The 7095-nt window shown below is 39.7% G+C and overlaps 1 non-coding gene across 1 annotated transcript; it reads left to right on the forward strand.

Annotated features, from left to right (window-relative positions):
• The first annotated feature begins 3574 nt into the window (after window positions 1–3574).
• LOC125928318 (U6 spliceosomal RNA) lies at window positions 3575–3681 on the forward strand. The gene has a single exon (XR_007459628.1). It is a non-coding gene; the product is annotated as a U6 spliceosomal RNA (small nuclear RNA).
• Window positions 3682–7095: the final 3414 nt, after the last annotated feature.

Consider the following 7095-nt stretch of genomic DNA (forward strand, 5'->3'; position numbering starts at 1 on the left):
AACTAATTTCTGTACATTGATTTTATATCCTGTGACTTTGCTGAATTCATTGATCAGCTCTAGCAGTTTTTTGGTGGGGTCTTTGGGTTTTCCATGTTTGCAGGACAAACATCTGAACAAGGAAATTTGTCAGGGATAAAGAGGGCCATTGTATTATAATATAAAGGGTCAATTGTTCAAGAGGATGTAACAGTTTTTAATGTGTGTGAACCTAAATACAGAACGTCAGAATATGGGAGGGGAAAATGTGTAGAACTGCCAGAAGAAAGACATCAGTCTGCCCACTATTAGAGTTGGGAACTTGAGCACTTGCCTCAGAAATGCACAGAAAATCACTGAAATTTTCGTTAAAATCAACAGCACTATCAATAGACTAATTCATCCAACGGCATCACATTACACATTTGTCTCAAATTCACATGGAACTATTTAATAGCCTATACTCAACCACAAAACACACCATAAGAAATAAAAGAATATTAATTGTGCAGTATCTGTTCTCAAGCCACATGGATTAAACTAGAAATCAATGACAAGAAAAATGGTTGGAAATTCCCAAAGCACTTATAGATTTAAAGTATACTTCTAATGAGACATGAGACAAAAAAGAAATCTTGAGAAAGATTTTAGAATTATTTTCAACTAAATGAAAATGAAAGCACAACTAATCAAAACTTGTGGGATGCAGTGAAAGCAGTGTTTAGAGGAAAATTTATAGCAGTGAATGCATATATTGAGAAAGATCTAATATCAATCATTTAAACTTTTACCTTAAACTAGAAAGAGAACATTAAATTCAAAGTAAACAGAAGAAAATAAATAATAAAAATTAGAGCATAAATAATAAAATTGAAAACAGGAAATGAAAAAAGAAAATAAATGACACTAAAAAGCTTGTTTTTGAAAAGATGAGTAAAATTGATAAACCTTTAGCCAAGCTAAGTAAGAAAAAAAAGAGAACACACAAGTTACTAATACGTTAGTAATTAATTAGAAATTAAAGAGTGCATATCACTTCAAATCCCACGTACATTGCAAGGATAATCAAGGCATAGTGTGCCCACAAGCATGATAGCCTGGATTAAATAGACCAATTATTTAAAAGACATAGTCTGTCAAAACTTGCACAGGAAGAAATAGACCATGTAAATAGACCTATAGTTACTACAGAAATTGAATCAATTAATAATCTTCTAAAACAAAAAGTACCAGGCCCCAATGACTTCACACACAGCTTAAGAAGTAATTCTAATTCTCTACAATCCCTTTCAGAAGATTAAAGCAGAGGGAATACTTTCTAACTCATTTTATAGGGCTAGCATACTTTTTTTTTAAATTTATTTTTGTTTATTTTGAGAGAGAGAGAGAGCAAGCAGGGGAGGGGCAGAGAGAGAGAGAGAGAGAGAGAGAGAGAGAGAGAGAATCCCAAGCAGACTTTGCACTGTCAGTGCAGAGCCCAATGTGGGACTTGAACTCACAAACCATGAGATCATGACCTGAGCTGAAGCCAAGAGTCAGATGTTTAACCGACTGAGCCACCCAAGCGCCCTGCCAGCATACTTCTAATACCAAAAACAAAGACATTACAAGAAAAGAAAACTACAGATAAAATCTTTCACGAACATAGAGGAAAAACCTTAAACAAAATATTAGCAAGCCAAATTGAGCGACCACATATAAAAAAAATAGTATACGAACACCAAATGGGATTTTTCTAGGTGTGCAAGTCTGACTCAGCATTTGTAGATCAGTTAATGTACCCCCTCACATTAACAGGCCAAATAAGAAGAATCACATGACTATATCAATATTTGTAGAAAAGCATTTGACAAAATACAGAAACTCTAAGTAAACTTGAGGGGAAGCTCCTAAACTTGATACAAGAGTATCTACAAAAACCAACAGCTAACATTCTTAGTGGTGAGAAACTCAGACTTTTCCCACTAAGATTAGGAATAGTGCAAGTATGTTCTCTTTCACTACTGCTTTTCAACACCATACTGGAAGTACTAGCTAATAGATTAAGAAAAGAAATAAAGTGTATCCATATAAGGAAAGAAGAAATAAAATGGTCTTTTTTTCAAAAATGATATGATTGTGTATATAGAAAATCTAAAATTAAACTCGACTATGGAGCACCTGGGTGGTTCAGTTGGTTGGGTGTCCAGCATTTGGCTGGACTTTGGCTCAGGTCATGATTTCACAGTTTGTGAGTTTGAGCCCCACATCAGGCTCTATGCTGACAGCTCAGAGCCTGGAGCCTGCTTCAGATTCTGTGTCTCCCTCTCTTCTTGCCCCTCTCCCATTCACACTCTGTCTCTCTCTCTCTCTCAAAAATAAATAAAGATTAAACATTTTTTAAAGAATAATAAAACTGGACTAATTATAGCAAGGTTGCAGGATACAAGGTTAATATACAAAGTCAGTCCCTTTCTTCTAAACCATTAATGAGCTAGTGGAATTTGAAATTAAACACTATACCGTTTACATTAGCACACAAAAAATAAAATGCTTAGGTATAAATCTAACAAGATATGTACAAGACTGTATGAGGAAAACTACAAAACTCTGGTTAAAGATACTAAAAAAAAAAAACAACTAAATAAATGAAACACTTCATGTTCGTGGAAAGGAGCATCCAATATGGTCAAGATTTCACTGTTCCCCAACTTGATCTATAGAGTGAATGCAATTCTAATAAAAATTCCAGAATCTTTTTTGTGGATATCAACTAACTGATTCAAAAGTTTACTTAGAGAAGCAAAAGACCCTGGATAACCAATACAATATTGAGACAGAAGAACAAAGTCAGACAACTGATAGCACCCAACTTCAAGAATTAAATATAAAGGTATAATAATCAGTGTTGTATTGGAGAAAGAATAGACAAATAGATCAGTGGAACAGTATAGAGAACCCACAAAAATACAGTCAAGTGATACTTGACATAGGAGCAAAGGCAGCACAATGGAGAAGACAGTTTCTCCACCAATGCTAGAACTAAACATCTACATGCAAGAAATTAATCTAGACCTTACACCTTTCACACAAATTAACTCAAAATAGGTCACAAATCTAAATATAAAATGCAAATCTATAAATCTTCTAAAAAATAGGAGAAACTTCTATGACATTGGGTTTGGCAATGACCTTTTAAATAAAACAACAAAGGCACAGTTCACAAAAGAATTAATTTTCTGGACTTCATTAAAACTTTTTGTTCTGCTAAAACAATGCAAAGGGAATGAGACAAACCACAGACTGGGAGAAAATATTTGCAAAAGACTTATCTATTAAAGGACTGTTGTATAAAATATATAAAGAACTCTTAAAGCTCAATAAGAAAACTCAATTTAAAATGGCAAAAAATCTTGGGGCACCTGGGTATCTCAGTTGGTTAAGTGTCTGACTCAATTTCAGTTCAGGTCATGATCTCACAGTTTGTGAGATAGAGCCCTATATTAGACTTCATGCTGACAGCACAGAGTCTGCTTGGGATATTCTCTCTCTCTCTCTCTCTCTCTCTCTCTCTCTCTCTCTCAAAATAAAATAAAATTGAAAGTGGCAAAAAATTGTGCTCACTTCGGCAGCACATATACTAAAATTGGAACGACACAGAGAAGATTAGCATGGCCCCTGTGCAAGGATGACACACGCATTCATGAAGCGTTCCATAAATAAATAAACAAACAAAAAACAAAATGGCAAAAAATCTTCACAGACACCTCAGCAAAAAGATAATACAGATGGTAAATAAGTACAAGGAAAGCTGCTTAGCATCGTATATTATCAGGGAAATTTAAAGCAACAGTGAGAAACCCCTACACACCTATTAGAGTGGTCAGAATCCCAAACGCTGACAACACCAAATGCTGGGAAGGATGTGGAGTAACGGTAATCCCCACTCACTGCTGGTGGGAATGAAAAACGGTACAACCACTTTGGAAGACAGTGTGCGATTTTATTAGAAAACTAAACGTACTCCTACCATCTGATAAATTGTGCTCCTTGCTCTTTACCTAGAGTTGAAAATAGCTCCTCCACTGGGGCGCCTGGGTGGCTCAGTCGGTTAAGCGGCCGACTTCGGCTCAGGTCACGATCTCGCGGTCCGTGAGTTCGAGCCCCGCGTCGGGCTCTGTACTGACAGCTCAGAGCCCGGAGCCTGTTTCAGATTCTGTGTCTCCCTCTCTCTGACCCTCCCCCGTTCATGCTCTGTCTCAAAAATAAATAAACGTTAAAAAAAATTAAAAAGAAAATAGCTCCTCCACACAAAAACCTGTAAACAGACACTTATAGGAGGTTTACTCATAGTTGCCAACATTTGGAAGCAACCAAGATGTCCTTAAGTAGGTAAAGAGATAAATAAACTAGGATGCACCCAGAAAATGGAATATTATTCAGTGCTAAAAAGGAATGAGCTATCAAGCCATGAAGAGGCATGGGAGAATTTTAAGTGCATATTCCTAAGTGAAAGAAGCCAATCTGAAAAGGCTACGTATTGTATGATTCCAATTATATGACATTCTGTGATTGCAGCTATATAGTCATTAATATGAGTATATGAAAAGGCAACATCTATGATGACTGTAAAAAGGTCAGTGGTTGGCCAGGGTTATGGTGAATGGAAGGACGTTCAGGTGGAGCCCTGAAACTTCTCTGTATAATACTGTAATGATAGATGTGTGCCATTGTACATTTGTCCAAACCTATAGATGGCATAACACCAAGATTGAGCCCACACATAAACGATGGACTTTAGCTGATTATGATGCGTCGATATAGGTTCATAAATTGACACAAACATACCACTTCAGTGGAGAATGTTGATACTGGTGGAGGTTAATCATGTGTGGAGACAGGCATATGTGGGGTAAATCTGTACCTTTCTCTCAATCTTGCTGTGAACCTAAAATTGCTCTAAAAATAAAGTTTATTAAAAAATAAAAAGCTCTGCCTTTCTGGACCTTCTTTCTCAGGGAGACTGAACATAATCAAGAAGACAGACAAAAACTGAATAAATATTTAACATCTTTCCGCCATTGTTAGGAGAGCATCTTCCTCCTTTGAGATAGCTCCAACTTTTACTCTAGTGTTTCACTATAATGGGCCTCCCCTCCTTCATTTTGGTGGTGCCATCAGCTGTCAATCCCTTGGGATCTATGGCCATCTCTTGGGTTTTCACCCTTTTTGCAGGGCCTGGATGGAAAAAGGCATACCACTGTCGATGTTTGTCAGATTCATGGAGGAGTGGAGACAAGTAGGAATGCTTGTCTCCTGGCATTTCCAGTTTATGCACGATCCCAACCAGGGCCTCTGCCACCCACTGGTGCTCCGGCCCCATCCTCCCTCTGCCCTGCCAGGCTGGCCATGACATTGGCAAGAATCACCATGGAGAGTTCCTATTTACATGCATTTGGTTCTTTCTCAGGATGGGACCTCAGTTCTCAGTTGTTTTTCTAGCTGCCCCAATCAGCCTCCTCTGATAGATAGGTAAAACCACGGGGATGGGATTGTTCAGGACAACCAAGGACAGAAATGTAAAGCTTTAGGGAGGAGTTCCTTCTCTTAAAAATAAAGGATGGAATTGATCCAATTTAATTTAGTATTAAAGATTCTCAGAGCAATCAGGATCTGACCCATTCAGTGAATAATTGGCATGAAGTAAACCTCGACCATCTCAGTAGTTGGGAAGGGGGGTATTTAATTATTCTCTGCTTTTCATGTGGATGGTTTGGCCTGGTGAGTCAGGCTAGGAGGGACCTCACACTAAACATCTTCCCCACTTTATTCAGCCAAGTAGAGAAAGGCATAAGGTGGGATTCGTCATCTAGGCATGACTACTGGGGAGACCAACTCCTGACCTTATGATTACAAATCAAAATGTGGTAAATGGGGTTATCTGGAAATGAGCCAGTCGCCATGCTGGACATCTCCTTTCAGACAATTGTAAATGCTTGGACACACACATCTCGACCAGTGCTTTCATGAGGTGATGGTGTCTGCACAGGTGCAAGGCCACTGGATTAGCCACACTCTCCTTTCTCGCGGATCTATCCTGAGCAACACAGGGTATCTAGTATCTGAGGCTGAATTGTGTGGGGCGAACTAATGGCATCTGTAGGCTGTGAGACCTAAGACTTTCTAACTTTTGTTGGCACTTTTTATTAGATGGCGTCCACCCTGACTGTCAGGCCTGTGCTGAGCCTCACCTCTCCTCTCCCCCCTTCAGGCCTTACCTGTGTATCACTCCCCAAATTGTTTCTGTGCCATTTCTCTATCCTTTCTTTGTCCTCCTGTCTCTGTGGGCCCTATGCATCACGAACAACTTGTCCAAAGAATGAGGTTTTTGTCTTCCCTGTCCTCCCATCTCATACAAATCGTCTTGACCCTTTGGCCTTCCCCTCAGTGGCCAGGACAGCAGAACTTTTTACTTGAAATGGCAGGAAATTAGAATCTTCGATCTACCCACATAAATCTTATGTTGTCTCCTCTCAGAATCACATAATTTGGGGCCACCTGGGTGGCTGTCGGTTGAGCGTCCGACTCTTGGTTTCAGCTCAGGTCATGATTTCAGGGTTTGTGGGCTTGAGCCCAACATACAGGCCCTGCTAGCAGCACGGAGCCTACTTGGGGTTCCCTCCCTTCTCTCTCTCTCTCTCTCTCTCTCTCTCTGCCCCTCCCCTGCTCTCTCTCTCAAGATAAATACACATTTTTTACAAAAAGAGAATCACACCGCCTCAGGCTGGGTCTGGCCAACACAGGTTCCCGGCCCTGGTTCCATTAACTGACAAGCAGTCCCTGCACTGTGGCAGCTGTAGGGCAGAGCCCTAGGGCTATGGATGAAACTGAGCACGGAAGCCGAGACCCTCATTACTGAGAATGAGAATCAGCCGAAGTGGCAGAATTCAGGCGGATACTAGGTGTCACAAGTCAGCAAGGCCACAGCACAGGTGAATATGGGGCCTTTTCTGTGATGCTGAGGGTCCGGAGGTCTGGCAGTTTTCCATTATTGCTGGTAGGGGAGGTGGGGAGATCTCCAGGATTCATCACAGATCTATTTCTTCTAAATCTGGAGCAGAATCCCATAATTTTGGA

This window comes from Panthera uncia, chromosome D4, assembly GCF_023721935.1.
Source record: "Panthera uncia isolate 11264 chromosome D4, Puncia_PCG_1.0, whole genome shotgun sequence".
NCBI lineage: Eukaryota > Metazoa > Chordata > Mammalia > Carnivora > Felidae > Panthera > Panthera uncia.